This window comes from Gopherus flavomarginatus, chromosome 4, assembly GCF_025201925.1.
Source record: "Gopherus flavomarginatus isolate rGopFla2 chromosome 4, rGopFla2.mat.asm, whole genome shotgun sequence".
Lineage (NCBI taxonomy): Eukaryota > Metazoa > Chordata > Testudines > Testudinidae > Gopherus > Gopherus flavomarginatus.
The window spans coordinates 178,662,657-178,687,461 of record NC_066620.1 but is presented as its reverse complement, the minus strand read 5'-3'; the positions used below and the strand labels follow the sequence as shown (position 1 = coordinate 178,687,461).

Here is a 24,805-nt window from a genome sequence, read left to right as displayed (position 1 = left end):
GTATCATTTGCAAACTTTGCCACGTCACTGTTTATCCCTTCCTCCAGATCATTTATGAATAAATTGAATAGGATTGGTCCTAATAGGATTGACCCTTGGGGAACATCACTAGTTACCCCTCTCCATTCTGAGAATTTACCATTAATTCCTAGCCTTTGTTCCTGTCTTTTAACCGGTTCTCAATCCATGAAAGGACCTTCCATTTTATCCCATGACAGCTTAATTTACATAACAGCCTTTGGTGAGGGACCTTGTCAAAGGCTTTCTGGAAATCTAAGTACACTATGTTCACAGGATCCCCCTTGTCCACACGTTTATTGACCCCTTCAAAGAACTCTAATAGATTAGTAAGACACAATTTCCCTTTACAGAAACCATGTTGACTATTGCTCAACAGTTTATGTTTTTCTATGTGTCTGACAATTTTATTCTTAACTATTGTTTCGACTAATTTGCCCGGTACTGACGTTAGACTTACCAGTCTGTAATTGCTGGGATCACCTCTAGAGCCCTTTTAAAATATTGGTGTTACATTTGCTAACTTCCAGTCATTGGGTACCGAAGCTGATTTATAGGCAGGTTACAAACCTTAGTTAATAGTTCTGCAACTTCACATTTGAGTTCTTTCAGAACTCTTGGGTGAATGCCATTTGGTCCCGGTGACTTGTTAATGTTGAGTTTATCAAATAATTCCAAAATCTCCTCTAGTGACACTTCGATCTGTGACAGTTCCTCAGATTTGTCACCTACAAAAGCCAGCTCAGGTTTGAGAATCTCCCTAACATCCTCAGCTGTGACGACTGAAGCAATGACTTTATCGTCTTTAAGCGCTCCTTTTGTATCTCGATCATCAAGGGGCCCCACTGGTTGTTTAGTAGGTTTCCTGCTTCTGATGTACTTAAAAAACATTTTGTTATTACCTTTGGAGTTTTTAGCTAGCTGTTCTTCAAACTCATAGACTCATAGACTTTAGGGTCAGAAGGGACCAATATGATCATCTAGTCTGACCTCCTGCACAAAGCAGGCCACAGAACTCTACCCATCCACTTCTATAACAAACCCCTAACCTATGTCTGAACTCCTCTTTGGCTTTTCTGATTACACTCTTGCACTTAATTTGGCAGTGTTTATGCTCCTTTCTATTTGCCCCACTTTTTAAATGAAGTCTTTTTATCTCTCACTGCTTCTTTTACATGGTTGTTAAGCCACGGTAGCTCTTTTTTAGTTCTTTTACTGTGTTTCTTAATTTGTGGTATACGTTTAAGTTGGGCGTCTATTATCGTGTCTTTAAAAAGTGCCCATGCAGCTTGCAGGGATTTCACTTTAGTCACTGTACCTTTTAACTTCTGTTTAATTAACCCCCTCGTTTTTGCATAGTTCCTCCTTTTGAAATTAAATGCCACAGTGTTGGGCTGTTGAGTTGTTCTCCCCACCACAGGGATGTTGAATGCTATTATATTATGGTCACTATTTCCAAGCGGTCCTGCTATAGTTACCTCTTGGACCAGCTCCTGCGCTCCACTCAGGATTAAATCTAGAGTTGCCTCTCCCGTTGTGGGTTCCTGTACCAGCTGCTCCAAGAAGCAGACATTTAAAGTATCGAGAAATTTTATCTCTGCATGTCGTCCTGAAGTGAAATGTTCCCAGTATCACCTCACCCACCTTGTCTCTGTAATATCCTGGAATCAACACAGCTACCACTATACTGGCTGGGCACAACAACTTTCTTCTTACAAGGTATCAAAGGATCTGTTCATGTTTGTGTGATGTGTGGGACCAACAAATGGGAAAATTGTATGTGATCGTGTAAGCTTTGACTGCTAAGGTGAGCACGCACTCATTTTATTTATTTATTTATGTTTTCTCTGTTACTATCTGATATGAATAAACCTTTCCACTTTCTTAACCTTGAAAAATAATTGGAAAAAAAAAAAAACAAATATCCAGGTGAGATACAATGAGATCATTTATCATTTTACGCAGTCCATAAATTGGACTGGTTTGTAAATAGACCTTGAATTTCCACAATGGAAAGCCAAAGTGTGAAACAACAAACCCTCCCCCACCCTCCACCTACAGCCTTTGTTACAGGGCCTACAGGCAGGCCACTTTATGCTTTGATCTTATCAAGCTAAGCAGGTTTGGGTCAGTCCAGCCCTTGTATGTCAGATGTTGACAGAACAGCTATCCATGTGTGCTTCAGGAAGTGCTGTGGCTAATTCAGTAAATTGTGGTCTGGTGAAAAATACACTTGGTTTTAAGAACAACTGATCTAAAGATAATGTAGAGGTCAAAGTGTATTGTTGTACTACACTGTACTTTTAAAAAGTACTGTGCTTTGGAACAGAGTTAAAAGAAGAACTGAAGCACAGTGATCACTCCTGACCTTAGCATCTATGAAAGATATATTTTCTTTTTTCTTACTTTTCTATTAATTTTCTGAGGATCAGTGTTTTAATTCATATAAATAATACAATTAAACAAATGTATTAGACTCATACCAGGAATTCCAGTGATATAAAATATTGTGCTTCAAGCCAATGTTATCTAGGGTACAATTTTCAAGAGCAGTTAACTTTGGGAGACATATTGGAGGAGTTATGCAGCCAGTAATAAAACACCATTAGAGTTTTTAAAATTACAGGTGATAATTTTCTTATATCCACAGAATTGTCAACCCTAAATGTTCAAAAATCATGAATCAGGCTCACCAAAAATCATAAAATTGGCTTTAAAATTGTGAGATTATGCAAAAATAGTAGATTTGGAGTTATTTTATTTGTCTTCTGCTTTGGAGGCCTTTAGGATGCACTGGGGGGTCATATTCTGAAGCTTTCTCCACAGCCACGGCGGGCTAGAAACTTCATTTTTCTTTAAGAATGAAGGCTGAAATCATCACATATCCACTTGACTCCAGGAGCTGGGGCTTCTAGGAAAACAATTATTTTCATGAGACTCATGACAAAAATCATGACAGTTGACAACACTGCATCCAACATGAGGTAACTTTTTTTTTTTTTGGACCTCATTATGACAGATACAGATGAATTAATCACTGGACTGGAAGTCTGTGGGGATGAGTGATCATGACCTGATAACATTCAATATGGGCAAACAGAGAACAGTCCCAACACTCAGTTTCCTGGACCATGACCCTCCCACTAACCCCCACTGCTATAACTGCCCAGGGTCTGGACCAGGTTAGTAGGAGTAAGCCAAGGCAGGAGCAGGACTAGGACTAAGCGAGCACAGGAGTGAACACAGCAGTGGGCAAATACTTTGAGCAGCCACTGAACTAGTGCTGCTACTGGACTTAAGAGCCAGTCTCCTGACTCTTCCAGCCAATCAGGCCATGTAGCCAATCAGGCAGCCTACTATATGCCAGCAGCGCTCATTAGGTTGCCCAAAGACTGGCTCTGTTGCAAGTCCTGTTTCCTGATGCATTGCGATAGAAGGATGTAGCCCAGGGGTAGTCAATTTTTTTTGTCAAGGTCCAAATTTCTTGGTCAAAGTATAGTCAAGGTCCTGATGCCAGAGAAACACTTTTTCACACCACAATAACAATAATTATAATAATAAGTAAATAAAAAGATTTTGTGGTCTGTTCATAATCATCTGGCAGTCCGAATTTGGCCTGTGATCCAACTATTGATTACCCCGGTATAGTCTGACTGCAACACAACAAATAGGCACTCATGGTAATTGTAAATAGGGGTGCTGTTTGATATTAACCACAGCCTTGGAAATTGCTATTACTGTTAAAATGGGAGCTCCCGGAAGAGATGTGGTCTGCTGTCATTTACAAAAGCCCCACTTTACATTCTGCTCAGCGATGGGAGCACTAAGACAGATTTCCTGATTAGCCCTCCTATGATGGTAATGACTCTCATTTCCCCACCCACGCAAATACCATCACAAGATTTTTCAAATGAGTAACTTAGAAGATGGGTAATATTGCAGCAGCTCCTGGCAGAAGCTTCCAGATAAGGGTACGTTAATGTCTGCAGTATTACTCAGCGCCAGTGTTTCATATCTCAACCATTAAAATTAGCCCTAGGCTGAAATTTAAACAGGTTCTCAGGGTAGCAGAGACATTTTCCTTCCCAGCAGCTGAAATCAGTCCAACCATTTCTATATAGACTTAAAAGGGTCATTTCAACTTAGATTGTAAGCATCTGGGGACAGGGATATGAGCATTTAGTTACCTGTCCGGTGCCAAGCTCATTTAAACAATACATAACTTTGTTTGGATTAATATACAGTCAGAGGTGAAAGTAAGCCGTCCCCTCCAGTATGGCATACTGGCAAGAGCCAGTACGCCGTGCCGGACAGCACCGGCTTCCGCAGCGGGGATTTAAAGGACTCTAGGCTCCCCGCTGCAGCGGGCAGCCCAGAGCCCTTTGAATTCCGCCTGCAGCTCCGGTGGTCGGGCTGGGGCCGGATTTAAAAGGCTCTGGGCGGCTGCGGTCAGCCCAGAACCCTTTAAACCCTCCGCCCGCAGCTCCGGCGGCCACAGTCAGCCCAGAGCCCTTTAACTCACCCCTCCACCACCACCGCGGCGGCTCCCACAGCAGGGCTGGGGCCAGATTTAAAGGGCTCTAGGCTGCCGCGGCTGCAGTCAGCCCAGATCCCTTTAAACCCCCTGCCCGTGGCTCCGGCGGCCGGGCTGGGGCCAGATTTAAAGGGCTGCTGCAGCTGCAGGAGCCCAGAGCCTTTTAAATCCCGCCCACGGCTTTGGCGGCTGGAGCTGCGGTGGGGATTTAAAGGGTCCAGAGCTCCGCGGTGGCCGGAGCCCTGGGCTCTTTAATTTGCCCCTGAGCCCTGGGGGCTCTCAACGACCTCTGCAGCTAGAAGCCCTGGATTGATTTAAAGGCCCTGGGGCTCCGAGCCACAGCGGGTGCCCTGGACCTTTAAATCTCAAGAGGCCACGCCTCTTCCGGTTGAGGCCATGCCCCCTCAGGACTCCAGCAGTACCGGTAAGTCCTGTATGTTACTTTCACCCCTGTATACAGTAGACCCTAAGAATTAAGGACACCTCAGGAATGGAGGTTGTCCAGAACTCTGAAATGTCCATAACTCTGAACAAAGTGCAGTTTGGGCTCCAGCTCTAGCAGCTGACACTCCAGGCCAGGCTCCACCAGTAGCTGAGCTCCCTGTGTGCACACGTGTGTGTGAGAAAGAAAACAGCACATCCCTCTCCAGGCTGAGGGGCTGGGGAGTAGTGAAAGAGGCGCAGACCCCAGCACTGCTCCTGCTCTGCTGACTCCGGCTACTTTGAGTTGGCAGCATCAGCATCTTCATCTCCTAGCTGTAAATGACTGCCCTGTATGTGGGGTTGGGGACAGGCAGCCCAGATGTGCCTATCTTTAAGATGCAATACAGGCACAGTACAGTATTTGCTTTTTTTGGTCTCTGCTGCTGCCTGATTGTTTACTTCTGGTTTCACATGGTGTTCGATTGACCAGTCAGTCCATAACTCTGGTGTTCATATCATTGAGGTTCCACTATAATTATTATGGTAGCACTAGAAATCCCAGTCAAGGACCAGAGTGCTAGGTTTCATACAAGCACAGCACTAAATGATGGCCCCTGCCCAAAAAGCATCTGTGCTTCATTTAACTAAAGAGAGGCTTCATTTATTGATGACATATGTCAGATTGGCCTATTACATGGCATAAGGTGATCATGCTATTTTAAATATCTAACCACAGCTGCTTACCCTGGGAAATTTAAAACCCTGAGATTTTCTCTCGGGTGATGCCTTTACCACTCTCCCCATCATCTTACTCGGGACTCTTTCTGTCTTTTGAAAAAAGATTCCCATCAAATGCATCTTTATTTTCATAATTAAAAATAAAAATGCCCAAGTAAATCTGGAAGACAGAGCTCACAAAGTGTTCTTCTAGGACCTTTGCGCTCCTTGGACAGGATCTCTTTCTCCTCTGTTCTACTCAGTAACATTTCTTACAGTTAAAGAATGTTGCCTGCAGATGTTGCCAACCAGAACGTCAGTGGCACTTGCTGAAAGTGCTGTGGTTTTGTAAAAAAATCCCCTAAACACTTGAGGTCAGGAATGTACATTGCAAATCTGGTCACTGCTGCAGTTTAAACGGTGCTTGTTCTGGCAGCACTAGATTTATGGGAATTCAAAAGCAAGGGGGAAACGTTTGTGTGATCATTTGCATGTCAGAAACCAGAAAGTTCTTCCATGAATAGCTATTTCATAATAGCGCTGGTGGCTTTGTTCCAAGAACAAATAGTTTTAGAGTGTACTTGTGGAGGTATTGAGGGCTTTTTCCTCTCTATGATTTGTACTCATTTGTGGAAGCCTATATTCCACTTTTAGCCACCATCACTTCATTCTGTCCAGATCTCAGTTCAAACGTTAAGTCCACCTTTATCACTTTTTTACTGTTGGGTATAAATATTTCACACTCCCATAGCTATGTCTACCCCGGGATTTCAAAGTGTTTTACAGACCTCCTCCCAATCCCCTTGTGAAGTAAAGTATTATTGCCATAATTTTAGAAATGAGGAAATTCTTATGTGATTTGCACAAGGTCACGCTGGAAGTCTGTGACAGTAGGAAGTTGAACCCAGAACTGACTGCCAGGCCAGTACATAATACAACATCAGGTTTTAACATTCTGGTTTCATTTTCCCTTACCCTGACTAGATTTGGCATGAATTTCTGGAACAAAGAGCCAGGTTTATCAGAGGGAATAAAGGAATTATTTAGCCTTACTCTCCATTTTTTTTATTATTATTATTTTTGGTTAATGCACCAATCAAAACCCTCTGAAAGGAATACCAGTGATTTCATTTCAATAGAAATGTAATTCATTATCATTCCAGTTCCTAATTTTTTCCCAAATATTGGGGTTTTGCAAGAGTTTCTCTAGCAAATTATTGGAGAATAGGGTAAGATGGCCAGTTTGGATCATAAAATAATAACTTTGTTCCCGTCCTGATACTTTGCCCTTCTTAGAATAAAATTCAAATTGGGGCATGCCAAGTTCTGAAATGCCATGAGAATCTGTGCTCAGTATTTCTCACCAGATGTCCTCTCTCTGCTTCTCCCCTCTGACTCCTTTAATTTGTAACCCATGCTTAGGATTTGATAACACTTGGTGCTTGAATCAAGGTGGCATGTGTGGAAAGTGAAAGGAATGCAGGTGCACCACTCCCACTATGTAGTCCAGTATCTTAAAGGTACTGTCCAGTAGTTGGAATTTTTTGGAAACACTGCACTATATCTTCAAGGTCATTAGCTATTTTTGGTCCTTCTTCCTTCCGACGGCCAACAAATTGCAATTCAGCTGAGGAAGGACTTTTTCTGAAATTAGAAGCCATTTTCCAAATTAGAGACCATTACACTGCCAGTGTTTTTCAGGGCTACAGTAATAACTCAGGGAGGTGTCAGTGAGATCCAAACGCATTTATCATTTTAAGTATTTTGTCATTGTGAACCCTAGTAAATATAGTGTACAAGAAGCCTCCCTTACTCATGCACTTGAGCAAGGGCCAGTCACAATCACAGTACAGGGAATGCTCCCTGCACAAGCTCCAGGGGCAGTCACAGCCCTTCCCTCTGTGTACTGATAAATAGAATGTGCCTGGTACATTGTGAGGAGCAGTGTCTCGGAGTACCAGGAGGGTTGGGATGCTGACAGAAGCAGAATCCCTCACCAAGCTCACACTGTGGCACTGTAAACTCCCCACCCCACTCACAACCCCAGCCCCTTGTCCTTACACCACCTCAGGCTTTTAACAAATGGTTTAATATAATGCTTGGTTTAATAGCATCATTTCAATTACCACAGAGGGAGATGACAACTTTAATTAATCCTGAAAATATGGATAAACCTGTTAAAAATTGAATCATTCTCCTGGCTTGACAGTCTCTGTATTTTAAGGGCAAATGATTTAACCATTTGCTGAGAAGTCTGAACCTGCTAAACCACATGAAAATGCACCAAAAAAGACACTTAAACACTTATCATATAACAGTGGCCAATATTTCAATTTGACCTGAAGTTCAGTGCCTAAATCTATATTTAGGCACCTAAATACTTATTCTAGGTCCAGTACTTAAATATGGACTAAGATTTCTTGAAGTGGGTTTAGGTATCTAATTTTAGGCAGTCATAATTCAAAATTGGGCCATCTATTCATAGTGTTGCACCTCTACCAAGTGCTAGCAGATGCTGGGGTCCTACAAATCAGCTTCCCAGTGGAGGAGGAATCAGTGACAGAACCTAGGTATAAAACATAGAATATTTTTTACAGTTGCACCTCTGTGGAACAAAAGTGGTCAAACAGGTGGTCAAAATTCCTGTGGTAATTTCAGCCCCACACCACTGCCTAGTTCCCCAAGAGTAACTATGCCTTAAGAATTGACTCTAATCAGACAACACGGCAGAGAGAAAACTCTCCTGCTGCTCATACAGCTCCCTCTAGCCAGGGCCGGCTCCAGGGTTTTTGCCGTCCCAAGCAGCCAAAAAAAAAAAAAAAGCCGTGATCGCAATCACGATCTGTGGCAATTCAGCGGGAGGTCTTTCACTTGGAACAGGAGTGAGGGACCTTCCGCCAAATTGCTTCCAAATAGCTGGACCTGCTGCCCCAATCTGGAGTGGCCGCCCGAAGCACCTGCTTGCTAAGCTGGTACCCAGAGCCAGCCCTGCCTCTAGCCCGAATTTTGCATTAAGAAAGCTAACACCATCACACAGCATGAGTTCCCAAGCCTGATTATTTGCTCACATGCTAAGAAAAAGAAATTGGAAGACCATGTGTGATACCTGCCTTTATAATATATATTGAATGTGCCAATGTGTAAACAGCCATCTTTAGGACCAGACTAAGAGGGTCCCCATTAAATGGGTGCAAAGAGAGTGGACAAGACAGGGCCAGGAGGCTGCAAAGATCCCCTGCACAAAGACATGGGTACAAACCCCAAGTTCAGGGAGCAGGTGGACTGCTCCACCAGCATGTCTGCAGTTCCCCTGTGCACTGGCCCACTCAAGGAGAGATTGTACATGATCCTTACCAGATCAGCTGCCTGGGACAATACCACAGCTTGGCCCCTGAATGGGCACCTGTTAGAAGAAGACATGGTACCTGGCCTCCTTGAAGAACAAGTGTATTGTACAAAGCCTGTGGAACAAATTCTGCTCTTAGAGTTGGATCCAATGCCCACTGAAGCCAGTGGAAGGACTCCCATCGACTTCAGCAGGAGCTAGATCAGGCCCTTAGGGTTGGTCTTCACTATGGGGAGATCAATGCAGCTGCAATCGGTGCAGCAGGAATTGATTTAGCGGGTCTAGTGAAGGCCCACTAAATTGATAGCAGAGCACTCTCCAGTCGACCCAGTACTCCAGCTCTCCGAGAAGAGCAAGGGTAGTCGACCAGAGGGTGTCTCCTGTCAACGCAGCTCAGTGAAGACACCAGGATAAGTTGACCTAAGCTAGGTCGACTCCACCTATGTTATTCACATAGCTGAAGTAGCATAATTTAGGTTGACTTACCCCCGTAGTGAAGACAAGCCCTTAACTACAGCAGTGTTACATTTGAAGCAACTCCATTAACTAGACTGGAATTATTTCAGATTTATGCTAGTGTAACTGAGAGTTTAGTTTGGTCCAGTATCTCAATGAAGTTGTATTAATAAATACAGTATTTGGGACACATGCTATTTTATTTTCAGTTATCAAATATTTATCTGAAAAAAATTAAAGTGAGAGTTGTTCTAATTTTAATACTGTGATCTTAGAAGAGGTATGCCATAGATTAATATATGATAATTTGATGTGGTGTAAACACAAGATTATGTTATTAGTGGCAGGCACTGTCTGAGCTGATGGATGGACTGAGACCCGGCTGCTATTCCTGTCTCAGCCACTGGCTTGCTGGGTGATCTTGGGCAACACATTTCACCTCCCTGTGCATCTGTTTCCCTATCTGTAAAGTGGGGTTAATGATACTGACCTCCTTTGTAAAGCATTTTAAGAGCTACTGATGAAAATAGTGAGGTATTATTATCCTGAGTTAGTATAAATCGATGTAGCTCAATCAAGGTCAAGGGAGCTATGCTGATTAACATCAGCTGAAGGCATGACCTAAATAATAAGCAGTTAAGAAATAAATCTTGTATATTTTTAAAGTCTGAGGCTATTACTTCTTTTGTGTGTGTCAGCACTTTGAGAAATGTCACTTTCTCTCACCTGCTAAACATTTAATACAGCACACAGAATTTTCTAGATAGCTTTGTGTAGAACCACCTCAGTTTCGTAGTTTAAACTGCAAATATTTCACATGAAAAGAATCAAGGTCTAGGAATGCTCTTTTATCATAGAATCAATCATAGAATCATAGGACTGGAAGGGACCTCAAGAGGTCATCTAGTCAAGTCCCCTGCAGTCATGGCAGAACTAAGCATTATCTAGACCATCCCTGATAGGTGTTTGTCTAACTTGCTCTTAAACATCTACAATGATGGAGATTCCAAAACCTCCACAGGCAATTTATTCCAGTGCTTAACCACCCTGACAGGAAGTTTTTCCTATTGTCCAACCTAAATTTCCCTTGCTGCAATTTAAGCTCTTTGCTTCTTGTCCTATCCTCAGAGTTTAAGAAGAACAATTTTCTCCCTCCTCCTTGTAACAACCTTTTATTTACTTGAAAACTGTTATCATGTCCCTTCTCAGTCTTCTCTTCTCCAGACTAAACAAACCCAATTTTTTCAATCTTCCCTCATAGGCCATGTTTCCTAGACCTTTAATCATTTTTGTTACTCCTTTCTGGATTTTCTCCAATTTGTCCATATCTTTCCTGAAAGGTGGTGCCCAGAACTGGACACAATACTCCAGTTGAGGCCTAATCAGCACGATGGAGTAGAGCAGAAGAATTACTTCTCATGTCTTGCTTACAATACTCATGCTAAACATCCCAGAATGAGGCTCACTGTTTTTGAAACAGTGTTACACTGTTACACTGTTGACTCGTATTTAGCTTGTGGTCTACTATGACACCGAGATCCCTTTCCACAGTCATTACCCATTTTGTATGTGTGCAACTGATTGTTCCTTCCTAAGTGGAGTACTTTGCATTTGTCCTTATTGAATTTCATCCTATTTACTTCAGACCATTTCTCCAGTTTGTCCAGATCATTTTGAATTATAATCCTATCCTCCAAAGCATTTGCTACCCCCCCCCAGCCTGGTATCATCTGCAAACTTCATAAGTGTACTCTCTATGCTATTATCTAAATCCTTGATGAAGGTATTGAACAGAACCGGACCCAGAACTGATCCCTGTGGACCCCACTCATTATGCCCTTCCAGCATGACTGTGAACCACTGATAACTAATCTCTGGGAATGTCATTGTCCCTTTTCTTTTAAGTATACCATGTAGAAAAAAAATATCAGACAACGATATGTACAAAAACTGTTTCTTGATAGCTTTTATTTCAACATTTGTCATTAAATTCTTGTCATGTTTGGCATTAGTTTTCAGGATTGAATCATTTCTGTCCAATGTTGTCTGATTAAATAGTCTAACTGCATCTGACAAAGTGGGTACTCACCCACGAAAGCTCATGCTCCAAAATGTCTGTTAGTCTATAAGGTGCCACAGGATTCTTTGCTGCTTTTACAGATCCAGACTAACACGGCTACCCCTCTGACACTAGTCTAACTTGATTCTTGTACAATTAGACAATGTAAATACATCATTCCTGATTTGCAAAACTGGTCACCTCTCACCATAAGGATGCTTGCGGAATTAGAAAAAGGTCTGAGAAGAACAATTAGATGTTTAGACTAGGTAGAGTAAAACAGATTGGGAGACTGCAAAAACTGGGATTATTTGTGATCCACAGGGGAAGAGTTACAAGGTCTTAGCTGAAGCATTCCAAATCAGCAAGGTTATGCTGAAAACTAAGGAGTACCTCCTTTTCTTACCCCGTTCCATAACTTGAGAGTAGAACAATACTTAATGGAACAAAAAGGTGATTAGTTTTGGCATGTGCAGTTCTATGGTTAATTTTCTGTGGGTCAAACCTATTTCTGCATTAGATGCATTTTATTGTTGTTGATCAACAAGTTTATTGTCCTGTACCATTCAGGTGTGAGACAATTCCTGAACATAATTCCAAGAATTAGTATATTTTGTCTGTCCATTTATATATCTTATTTTTTTCTCTCAGAAATACTAAGCAGACATGGTTACCATCACTCTGGGGCTGTCCCTGATACAATGGATCACTCCCAGTCCCATAAATAGGATTTCAGGAGTGATCATCTATCCCTAAAATGTTTATAGTCAGAATGATATCGTCAGTTTCTGACATTTTGTCACAGCACAATCATGCTGTGATGCCATCCTGCCAAGAATCACTTTTTGAACACTGTCACATTGCATAGTGATGTTATGGCACTTCATTGCAACATCATAAGGAAGTAAGTTTATCCTGCAGGACAAACTACCAAAAGGTGGTAACCTCGTCTATGCATAGTCTGTTTGTTACTGGCCTGCAAACACATAATCATTTATGGGTCAGACCAAAACCCAGAGACAGGTTTTAAAATACCATTCCATTGCTTATGAGTCTTTCCAGGTTATGTCACAGTTAATTAAGCTACAGCCCACCTCCAACAATCTTCCTGTCAGCCTTCACAACTCTCATTAATCATGAGGTTCAGATAACTAGGCTATCTACAGTGGCTGCCCCAATGGGATGCTCATGAAAATGTGATACTTAACTACTGTTATGACCTTGCTTTCAAAGAAGTTTGGACAAAAGCCCAAGAACATGTTAACAGCATTTACTGTTTCTGCGAGATTTTTTCAAGAAACCCTGTGCTAGAGAGAGGAGCCGAATAAACCCAATTGCTGATCATTAGTTTATACATTTGTTCAGTCCCAAATTGACTAGATGGGCTTTGTCTTGAGTAGGACAGAGCTGTGAGTAAAAGGCGGGCTAGACAGCAGAGAACATTTCTCTTATATTTCCCAGAAAATCCAAACTCCATCAGAAAATCTCTGCCAGATGAGCTGTGAGCTATGCTTTAAGTCTTCTCACCAACTGCACTCACTGTTCACCTTATTTTTTATTACCATATGAGATCTCTTCTCTTTTATTAGCATGCATGTTAGCTATTAGCATGGTAAAATAGAAAATAAAATAAAATAAAATAAAATAAATGCAGTTCTCTTGAATCCTATTTCTGCCCTGAGAAAATTCTACCATTCTGCTTGCAGTTTGGGCTGATTTCTGTTTTCATCCTAGGTTTTAAAGCATGCCATAATACCTGAGGGTGAAGACAAGAGCCTTTTCACATACTAAGCTTTTGTTGTACAGATCTTTTACAGCCTATGGCAAGGAACTGGGTAGAAGAAAAGACATGTCAGAGCTCTAAGCATTGATTCCCAGCTGTGTGATCTTAGACAAGTCACTAAACCTTTCTGGGCTCAGTTTGCAAATCTATACTGGGATATAATAAACTTATATATGGGCATAATAATATTTCTGTCTTAACTGCTTCAGAGGATTAGCATGAACCTTATCAATAAGCCCCCAATCCTGCAAACTCTACAATCTTTCACCATAGGCTATTCAGATACTTTAAGATAAGCAAATGTTTGTAGGTTTGGAGCCTAACAGCTGAGAAGTTTTGATCAATTGCAAACTCACAATGAAGGGCCAGAATCTTGGCGTTAGCTGCTGCCCTGTGTTGGGAGTTTATAGACATTCAACATGTCTCAGGATCTGGCCCAGAGATGGCAGCAAAGTCCAGTGTCATGTGCATGTCTTCTCATATTTGTGGCTGACAGTTGCACACAATGGAATTGTTGCTCTCTGAAAAACCAAACTATCTCAAAATGGATTTAGGTTTCACATGGATTTATGTTTCCTTTATTTATTAATTGAGATTTAAATAGACACACCCAAAAAAAAGCTTATCCCTTGCTATCAAAAATACATGACAAAACCCATCATAGAACCAAAACAGCAACCCATTCCCCACACATTCTGTACATGCAACAATCAAGCAGCAAAAGACATCACAAACCAAAACAAAAAGCTTCCTCCTCAAATTCCCAAAAGACTAGGGTGACCAGATTTTATAGGGACACCTATATAGACACCTTATATAGACACCTATTACTCCCCACCCTCATCCCAATTTTTCACACTTGCTAACTGGTCACCCTGCAAAAGACATTCCATCCCGAGACACATACTCAGACAGACAGGGCTGGCAGTGTGTCTCAGGGGCCAGGAAATCCAGACTATTTTGGACTAAGCAGTTTTCATGCTCAAAATGTACTAAAATTCTTGACAAAACAATGACTCAGATGTTGCTATTAATATTGGCCAAATCCTGAATGGTGTCAAGTGTTGATAACTTCCACTGGAGTTTTTGGATGTTCCAAGTGCTTGACATTTAGTATTAAAAGTTCTAGTGAAACACTTCACTGGGATAGAATAGATGAATGTTTAATGAGTCTGCAGACAAATGTAGTGGCCATTACCCAGTCAGTTTTATTGTACTGTCAACTATACACACAGTGATGAACATTAAGGACCAATTTTCAAAATAGCAGAAGCATAAGATCTCACATGCACACCTACTTTGAACAAGATATGCTACCATACTGCTATAGCATATGCAAATCAGGTGTTTTCCCATGCAAATGGACAGAGTATGTCCATACTGCAATTAGGCACCAGTGGCTGGCTCCTGCCAGTTCACTCAGGCTCAGTGACTCGGGATAAGGGAAATTTAATTGTGATGTAGACATTCGGGCTCAGGTTGCAAACTAGGCTTTAGAACCCTGTGACGTGAGAGGGTCCCAAAGCCTGGGGTCCAGCCTAAGCCCGAATGTCTACATCACAATTAAACAGCCCCTTAGCCTGAAAACCTTAGCCAAAGTCAACTGGCATAGGCCAAACAGAGATGTCTAATTTCAGTGTAGAAATAATCTTACAGCCTAACTGATCATGTTCACTTTCAGAGCTCCTATGTGAGATATCATTTCTTTAGGGCACTGATGTCAAGAGAAATTTCATGAATTTCAGAGATGAAATCCAGCATGTGCTCAGAGAGTAGTATTTTGTTTTTAATCAGACAGTCCTGCAGTTGTGGAGAATGTTGCCAGTAAATACAGACCTGAATACAAGAGTTCTGTTTTGTTACTAATTCTCGGTGACTGAAATTCACCTGGTGCAGCAGTCTCATAGGAGACCCTTCTCACCACTTGAGTCCCAGGTAACTCCCTAAATCAAGGGCACCACAAGTTAACTTGTGTATAGGAGCTCAAGTGAGCCTTTCACCGTGACGTGAATTTTACCTCCTCAGCTTGCCAGCTCTGCAACTCATACTTGCAAGTCTATTTTCCTCTGCATGTAAAATGAATGTATATGTGGAGCCTCCAATAGTAAAAATGGGAGTTCTCTGTGTTAAATATTCCATGCATCAAGGAGAAAATAATATACTGCTTGAATGCAAGTGGATTTTTAGAGAAACAGCTACATTTGCCACCGGATGCCAAAAAACTCTGGGGGATTCTCATATTCTTGGCAGAAACTTTCCAGTTTGTAGAGCCACTTTTCAGACAACTAATTAGGGCCCCATCTTAAAAGGTCCTGGGCACCATCTTCAAGGTGCTAATGCCCAAACGTCAACTGAAATCAATAGGAGTTGAACTCTGCAAATTCAGCCTCTTCATTAGAGCACTGGTGCCAACCAACCCACAAAGGAGCATTGGCCAAAGTGATCTTGGTTGTAACTCCACTCTTGGTAGTTACAGCAAGGATGAATTTGTCCCACTGTTGTCTAAATAGCTTTGGAATAGACTTCCAGCCAGCCAGAAGTTCCCTATTCTCAAAACAAAAACAAATGATATAGAGATTTAGCTTAAATAAGAATTCCCAATAATATTATTGTTCATAGACAAATCAAAGAAGAAAGTGTTAGCATGCTCTGCCCACCAGATGAACATCTGTTGCCTTATACACTTGAGAAATACAAAAGCTCCAGACTTTCACGGTGGAAAAAATAGAAAAAGGAATCATGGAACAGATTCTCAGTCAGTGTAACTTGGCATTCCTCCATTACCTTCATTGAGCTATATAGATTTCAATCAGCTATGGATCTGACCCCTTGTGTACAATTTGCCATTGAAATGCCTTTGAAGTCAAGGTCACATTTGGTATAAGTTATGGCTTGATAGATGCTATTCTGAGTCAGTTGTAATTGTAATCTGAATGATGCCTGAGTTATTAAGCAAAAGGTTTCAGGTAGCAGCAGCAGCCCTTAAAATTAATTTAGACATGAGCCTTTAAGAACTGAAAAATTAACATATTAAATATATTCTTTGTCTAAAGACATGCGGTCAGCAGGCTGCAATTATCAAGAGATGTTCAGAGAAGAGGAACATTTGGTGAATCCGAAGAGCATTTTCCACAATGCAGCACAAGGTGAATTGTATGTCTTTCTGAGGGAGGAAAGAAACTATGGTTCCTTTAACTATGGTTTAATTAAACTTTGGTTCAATTAAATAAATTTTCTTTTCATTTAATAACCAACTGAACCCTAGCATTAAAGTTTGACAATATGTTTAAATTTCTTAGTGCTTTCCTCCACATGCTATAGTGGGGAGATGCAGCTTAGACCTATCCACTGTAACAACAATAATTGTTTGGCATCCTGACTTTTTTTTTTCAGTACAGCTTGTGCATTGTGATCACACTTCACACATTCCAAGAGAAACTGAAAATGCTAGAATTATCTCAGTGGAGTTACACAAAGGATGAATTGGGCCAGGTGTCCCAGACTTCTCAACAACGGAGTCTACCTGTGACAACAGGGTTATTTTGGGATAACTTCAACAGCATTAAATAGGCTTTCCTGGAAATTGTGAATGACTGCTGCATCAAATTTCACAGTCAATACCTTGAGAGAAATGCTGAGTTCAGGGTATCACATTAGTTGGGCGTGTGGTCTTCTCTTCATATCCTCTATACATACGACATGAATTTGCCACACAATACTAGTGTCAACCCCTAGTAATATGAGATTCTTCCTGCCCTTCCATATCAGAGCTTCATTTTCAATAACGTTGTGGTGCCAATGTTAAGAATTAGAAGATTACTCTTTTAATCTGCTCAGCACATTCACCTTCCATTGATGTCCACAAAAGCTGAGGGTGTTGTGCATCTCACAAAATCAAGTCTAGCTCCAGACGGCATAGAGGTGGTGTAGCCAGTTTCCACAATTTGCATTACAGGAATCCTTGACTTAGAGAGTGTATTGGGGGCAGGAGAGAGGGTGGCCAAAGCACTACCATGCTCCAGTGATCTTTGACCAATGGACAGACCTTTGGGAGCTGTAACTATCTGGCACAATTTAAAAGCAGCCCTGATATTGCTCTAAAGTATATGCAAAGTAGGCACAGAATTGTCCCCAGTCAGAGAGCTACAGCTGTCTCCTTTGCAATCCCCCCTTCTCAGCTGCACCCAGCCAGTACTAGCCACAACGCTGAATCCAGTGCCATGGCTTTTCCATCATCAGTTTCAATGTCACCCTATTCATGAGATGGCACAATACAATTATCAGAATTACCAGACTTGTTCCAGTTTCTGCCTTCTGCTGCTTTGAGGGCTTGGTCCTTGGGTAGAATTTTCAGTTCAGTTTTTATGTATTTAAGGGCAACAAATCTGTGCCATTTGTAAAAACTGTGTAATGATGGAAATGGTGCTTCCTACCCCAAGTCTAAAACAACCCTTGAAATGGCTGCCTCTTTCTGAGAGCAATGTATTGTGGGGTTTTGCATGAGACCATCTTTGCTACTGCTGCTGCCGTTCTGCATTTCTTTTTGCAGGTAGTATAAAAATAATAATGTAAACAGTGTTCCTCCCCTAGGCATACTAAGAAATGAAAATATCTTAGGCCTCTGATACTGTGTTTATATGTGGTCCAACATTCCAAGAATTCTAGCCAAGAAAGTAAAGCAATACTTCCAATTTACATATGAAATTATTGTCAAATACACAGTCACTGAGGAAAGAAAATTCTTAAGGCCTCTCCTGGTATTTTAGAGTCATAGACATGAGGTAATCTAGTCCATCCCACTTTACTGAGGCAGGACCAAATATACCTAGACAATTCCTGACAGGTGTTTTACCAGTAGTTCCCCTATCAATTTTTGTTAGCAACACCCAAGAAGTGAACTAAATGTTCTTTATTCTCAGACTTTACTCAGCAAATAGGAAAACTATAAATTTCCCACCTAATTATAGGTCCTTTCTGCTGACATTATTATTACCTTTCTTTCTGTGTTTCCTAAAGGACAGAAGCAATTGATAAAGTTAGGCATCACAACTAATTGATAAACATAGCACCACGACTCATGTAATGCTACTTGTAGTTATAGTTCCTCACAGTATTTTGTATAAGACAATTACCTGTTTGTGCATCCTTTGACTTTTCAGTAAGGTCTATTGCATTTTTTTCTCTTCATTTTCACTTAACACTAAAATGTTCTATGTTACATACTATTGGGTTTGTTGGCTTCTCGATACTGCATCTATCTTAATTTACTTTCATCATTTCACTAGGTATTTCTATCTTTCAAAGCCACCACCTTCATCCCTATCATTCTGACTCACAATCTCGGGGAAGAGGGAGAGTTCACTCCTCCCATTTCCTCGTCTCGCACATCCAGGCAATATCCAAATCTCAGGGCTTTGTCTTCCTTAGCATCTCCAAGATCCATCCTTTTCTTTCCATCTCCCCAGCCCAAACACTCCATATATTGCCCCCCACCATTCCAAACACAATGGAGCCACTATAGTCATCTTCCTTGTCTATCGATTCAATCATGTCACGTTCATCTTTGAATCCCCCCACTGGTTCCTCATCAGCTATTGCATGATATTTAGGCTTCTTGTCACGGCTTTAAAAGCTTTAAATAATATTGCCCCTCTCTGCTTATCCACCCTTGTAGAATTTTGTGTCTCCCCTCTGCTCCACCAACGTTCCTAGCTTCATCCCTCTTTTTTCCAGCTTCTCATATAACCACCTCTCTACCTTTCACCCGCACAGTCCTTATGCATGGTATGACTTCCTTGAGCTCATCTGCAAGGCCCCTACCTCATTAATATTTAAATCTACTTCTGCTGTGTTGCTTACAGTGACTGATTTGTCTAGTATTTACATTGCCTGTTATTGTTCCTTTTCTCCATACCCTTTTCTCTACCTGCCTGTTTGTCCTTAGACTGTGAGCTCTTAGCAGCAGGGATCACCCCTTCCTGAATGTTTGGAAAGCACAGGAATGCTACCAAAACCAAATAAATGTATTTTAATTATTATCTGGACATCTCTAGTTCATCTTAATTAGGCACATTACATATGCATGTATTCATCTCCATATGCATGCACATGCTGCAATAGCAGTGGCCCAGTTCTCCCATTATTATTATTAGTGAATGCACAAGTGGTACAATAAAGTTGAAAAAAACTTCAAAATACAAAATCGAGAGTAGGGAAATAAAACAGGGCTATAAAAGTCAAAAAAGAAAAAAAATGCTAACAGTGATTAGGTAGACATCACATGTGACTTCAGTTGGGCCACCTCTGCCAGAGGCCCACCATTACCAGCCTTCTGCAGAGTTCTTGGAAACTTCCCACACAGCCAACGCCAATGCATTCTTACTTGGATAGAAGTGATGATCCCCATAATAATCCCTATCTTTAGATTACGATGGAACCATACAAGAGGAGGCTGGAAAAAATACTCTGTACTCCAGTGGGTTTTCTTTCATGAGCACTTCTTATCTTCAGTACTTTTTCTGAACGCTCCATCATCTGAATGCTAAAAGAAAAACCACAGATTGAAGCCCTGAAAGGTTTGCAATAAAGATGACTTTAAGATAATATTGCCCACGACCATTTTTCTTAATACAATGTACAGAGGTAATTTAAAAACCTGCACTAAGGAATACAACCAGGTAAGATTTACAAAAATATTTCAAAAATGGCTCTCTCATTTAAAAACATTGATAAATGTATTCTAAAGGGTATGCTCCTCTGGATACACGAGGAATTTATGCCTATGAGACAAATTTTGTGATGTGCTAAACACTTTCAGTTCCGAATGAAATCTACTGGCCCAGCATCACAGGATTGGACCCTTAATTTCAGTCAGTACTAAAGGGAGTTACCTTCATATATCACCCTTGTATCGCTGGGAAAGTAAGCCCTTAAAGCTCTGATAAACCAAAAGACATGTTTCTAATGGACCTTCATAATCAACTGAGATGACACAAAGTTTGGCAGTAATAGAATATAATTTGCAAAATGAATGTTACCAGAGACAAGTTCTCTTAGCTTTGCCAGCTTTTCTAATTAAAAAAAGTGAGTCATGTTTCACATAAATGTGCTTCTGAGAACATAATTTTACTGACAATGGATGCAATGAAAAGTACCTGAATTTTAACTGAAAAGTTAAAATAATAATTTCCCACTGCAGTCTCGGGCCAAAATTTCATACCACTTCTGTGGTCCTAAAACAAAGGAGTCAAGTCTGCAGAAAGCAGCCTCTTGAGCTGCTAGTCAGGGGCAAAAGTGGACCAGTATGTGCCAGTACAGCGTACCGGTAAGAAGCCGGTACCGGTCTGTACCCAGCCGACATTAATGCACTGCCGCAGCAAAGAACCCCCCTTAAAGCGCTGCCGCAGCAGCACTTCAACATTGCTGTCCTCCCCGGCAGACAAAAGGGGCAGTTGTCCCAGGGCCAGTGATTTAAAAGGGCCCGAGGCTCCTGGCCACCACCACTGCTACCACGGCAGTAGCCCGAGCCCCGGGCCAGGCAGCACAGATGGGCTGCCCATGGCCCCGTACCAATAAGAATTTAATATTACTTTCACCACTGCTGCTAGCCCACGAAGGCCTGAAACTCTTGGATTCCATAGCTAAGGAAGTTGTTCCCAGTTCTGGAAAGCAAATACCTCTCTTTTAGATAGCCAGAGATTGCCAAATTAGCCAAATTAATAGCCCTACCCAACTGTACTCATTTGCAGACTATGGGCCTGATCCAAAGGCCATTGAAGTCAGTATAAACACTCCCATTGGTTCAGGCCCTAGGATGGGCACACTTTGTGACAGCCCTGTATTCTAATGTGTGGGAGGGAGGAACTGTTTTTTGCACAGAGCGCTGAATTAAGGATGTGTTTTTAAAAGATACCGTTGCTTGCCCCTGGAAAACTATGTACTGTAGGTCAGCTAGATATTAGAAAACCTAGGGCCATGCAACCTGAAGATCATTTGAAGACTTTACAGCTTCGCTTTCTCTTTCAAATGAATTGTCTATAGGATGTAAATATGTGAATACAGCCTACACTTGTTCAGTGGGAGGAGAAAGAAGTTAAATCCTTTGAAATAGAAAAATAACACTGAATATTCTTAGTGACTGAAATTTGGAACTTGAAATTATTATTCCAACTGTCACTGCATTCTTCACTTCAGCTTTTATTTTTAATAGGGACAGTTTATAATTTCTGATCAGGATGTGACACAGATATACACATTCTGTATATCTGTGTCTGTCCACACATTTTATGAAATATCAAGCTTCTGTTGCTATCAAACAATAGTTCACATATATACGATGCAGCTTCCCTTGGAAATGTCATACCTTTTTTCAACAGATGTTCAGCTGCAGTGGTATTGCTAATGTGTAAGCTCTATATCTGAGCACACAACTCCTTGCCTGTGTCCTTCTCATCATTTTACACTCCTCAGTTTTACACTCCTCAGTAATGGCTGCTAAATGACTAACTTGGCTACATCAGAAATGGATAAGAGAACACAGTTTCCAAGAGTTTCCAGTGTCCAATTCTACATCGCTCTGCACCATGTGTAGTCATTTAGGTCAATCTGGAGTAACTCCATTGATGTCATACTGGTGTATGACATCAGAATCTGGTATTTACATTTTTCAAAATGAATGCAAAATTGACAGAAATAATCTTGGTGAGTGGAGAATTCTTATTTGTTAGAGTGTTGCACTCACATTGCACAGTTGCACATGGCCACCAAAGGTGCAAAGCAAAGGAAAAGCAGATCCTAAGTTATAACCATTCTGTGAGGATAGTGGGCCACAACCAACTGACTCATGTAAGTGAACTAGATGTACTAAGTTTCTTCCCTATTAAGCCGGCAGGTCTTTATTGGGGGTGTTAAGTAAATATTTTTTGTTATAATATAAATATTCTGGGTTACTCACTTAAAAATTCTCAATAGCTGTTCAATTCAACTCTTGCTTAGACTAAAAATTTAGGATTTAGAAAGCGTGTTTACTTTTTATTTTCTTAAGATAGCTATCTCTGACGTTTATGCCTACCACTTATAATCACTTAAAATCTATCTTTCTGTAGTTAATAAATCTGTTTTATATGTTACCTAAAATGGTGTGTTTTGGTTGAAGTGCATGGAAATCTCAGCTCAGGCTAACAAGGGCTGTTGCACGGCCACTACCCTTTTGTTGGAGTGGCGAACTAGGTAATGAACTTATACTGGCCAGGCTTCTGACCAGTGCAAGATGGCACAGTTCTAGGGTGTAAGGCTAGGGTGCTGGGGGAATTGGCTGGAGCTTCTGCATTGAAGGTTCATGAGTGGCTGGGAGATCATTTGTGTAACACAGTTGGGCGTGTCCCTACCCATGGATATCGGTGATAAGTACAGTGCTTGTCAGAGGTTTGTATCTTGACATCATAGTGTAAGAGGCAACCCAGGTTGGTGAGTCTGGAGGGCTCAGTGGTCCCACAGTCCAGGTTGCACCCTAGGGACTTCATCATAGATGGGATGGTATTCAAGGCAGCTAGTCAATCCTGCCACTCACACCACCACAGCTACATATCATAACCTTAGTCCCAGAATTGGACCTTAGTGTCCAAAATATGGGGGTTAGCATGAAAACCTCCAAACTTAGTTACCAGCTTGGACCTGGTACTTGCTGCCACCACCCAAAAAAATTAGAGTGTTTTGGGGCACTCTGGTCCCCCTGAAAAACCTTCCCTGGGGACCCCAAGACCCAAATCCCTTGAGTCTCACAACAAAGGGAAATAATCCTTTTTCCCTTCCCCCCCTCCAGGTGCTCCTGGAGAGATACACAGACACAAGCTCTGTGAATCCAAACAGAGTGACTCCCCCTCTCCGTTCCCAGTCCTGGAAACAAAAGCACTTTCCTCTTCACCCAGAGGGAATGCAAAATCAGGCTAGCAAATCCAACACACACAGATCTCCCCCTGATTTCTTCCTCCCACCAATTCCCTGGTGAGTACAGACTCAATTTCCCTGAAGTAAAGAAAAACTCCAACAGGTTTTAAAAAGAAAGCTTTATATAAAAAGAAAGAAAAAATACATACAAATGGTCTCTCTGTATTAAGGTGACAAAATACAGGGTCGATTGCTTAAAAGAATATTGAATAAACAGCCTTATTCAAAAAGAATACAAATCAAAACACTCCAGCACTTATATTCATGCAAATACCAAAGAAAAGAAACCATATAACTTACTATCTGTTCTCTTTGTCCTTACACTTAGAAACAGAAGATTAGAAAGCAGAAACTACTTCTCCAAAGCTCAGAGAAAGCAGGCAGACAGACAAAGACTCAGACACAAAATTCCCTCCACCCAGAGTTGAAAAAAATCTGGTTTCCTGATTGGTCCTCTGGTCAGGTGCTTCAGGTGAAAGAGACATTAACCCTTAGCTATCTGTTTATGACAAAGAGGCAACCCAGGTTGGTTAATCTGGAGGGCTCAGTGGTCCCACAGTCCAGGTTGCACCCTAGGGACTTCATCATAGATGGGATGGTATTCAAGGCAGCTAGTCAATCCTGCCACTCACACCACCACAGCTACACTTCTATTTTTAGCATGCTAGCTAGATCAGAGGTAGTGCTGGTATGTCTACTTGCACTTGGAATTACACCTCCCGCTCCAGTGTAGACCTATCCTAATTCAGAGAGAAGAGTTTCACCTTCAGAGCTTGCTTCTCCTCTTACACCATGGTAAATCAGCCATGGAGTCACATTGCTTTTTCCAGCAGTGTAACTAAGAGCAGAAACAAGGTCACTGAATCACCACCATCTCTTTTTATAGCACCCCATTGCTTCTCCTCCAAATACTGACTAGGTCCAAACCACTTGGCTGTTTAAATTTAATAAGATCACAGTTTCAGGTGATATGCGGTAGTTACAAAGCCATTGAAGAAGATACAATGATACCTGTATTAGTCATAAAGTTTTGTTCTATTGTTTTATTCTGAATTAGTATTTGTAATCTTTATAGATGCTGACTAAAAGATGTTAAATACTTGGCATTTACAGTGTATTATACCAATACATTCAAAATGCTTGAGCATCTCATGATGCTTAACAAATCTGAGAATTATACAACTAAGAGAGCATTTAAGCAACTTGACTAAGGTCAAACAGTGAGTCAGTGGCAGACTTAGGACTAGAATCCACATCCTTGCACATCTAGTTCCCTGCCCTAATCACTAGAGGGTACTGCCTAACACCAATTACTGCAGGCACATGTTTGCATTGGAAATATCATTTATCCTACCATCTATACAAACAAAAGTGGATTGCGCCGCTGAATATGTAAAGAGTCTCAGGATATCTTTTCAAATGTCAAGAACACATGTTCATTACAAATACATATGTCAGTCATTGACTGATGTTAGCTTCAACTGGACTAATTATTTAGGTTGCTAGATATGTGTATGTACATCT

At 41.2% G+C, this 24,805-nt stretch overlaps 1 protein-coding gene across 2 annotated transcripts in view; it reads left to right on the top strand.

Annotated features, from left to right (window-relative positions):
• Positions 1 to 23,630, top strand: part of ALKAL2 (ALK and LTK ligand 2) — a 485,537-nt gene extending 461,907 nt beyond the window's left edge. Inside the window, exon 6 of one of the 2 annotated variants that reach the window (XM_050951069.1) lies at positions 23,610 to 23,630. The gene's annotated coding sequence lies outside the window, so the exon portion shown is untranslated. Of the gene's footprint in view, positions 1 to 23,156; positions 23,349 to 23,609 lie in introns of those variants that run through there. The other variant, XM_050951070.1, reaches the window with a different exon arrangement.
• The last annotated feature ends 1,175 nt before the right edge of the window (positions 23,631 to 24,805 follow it).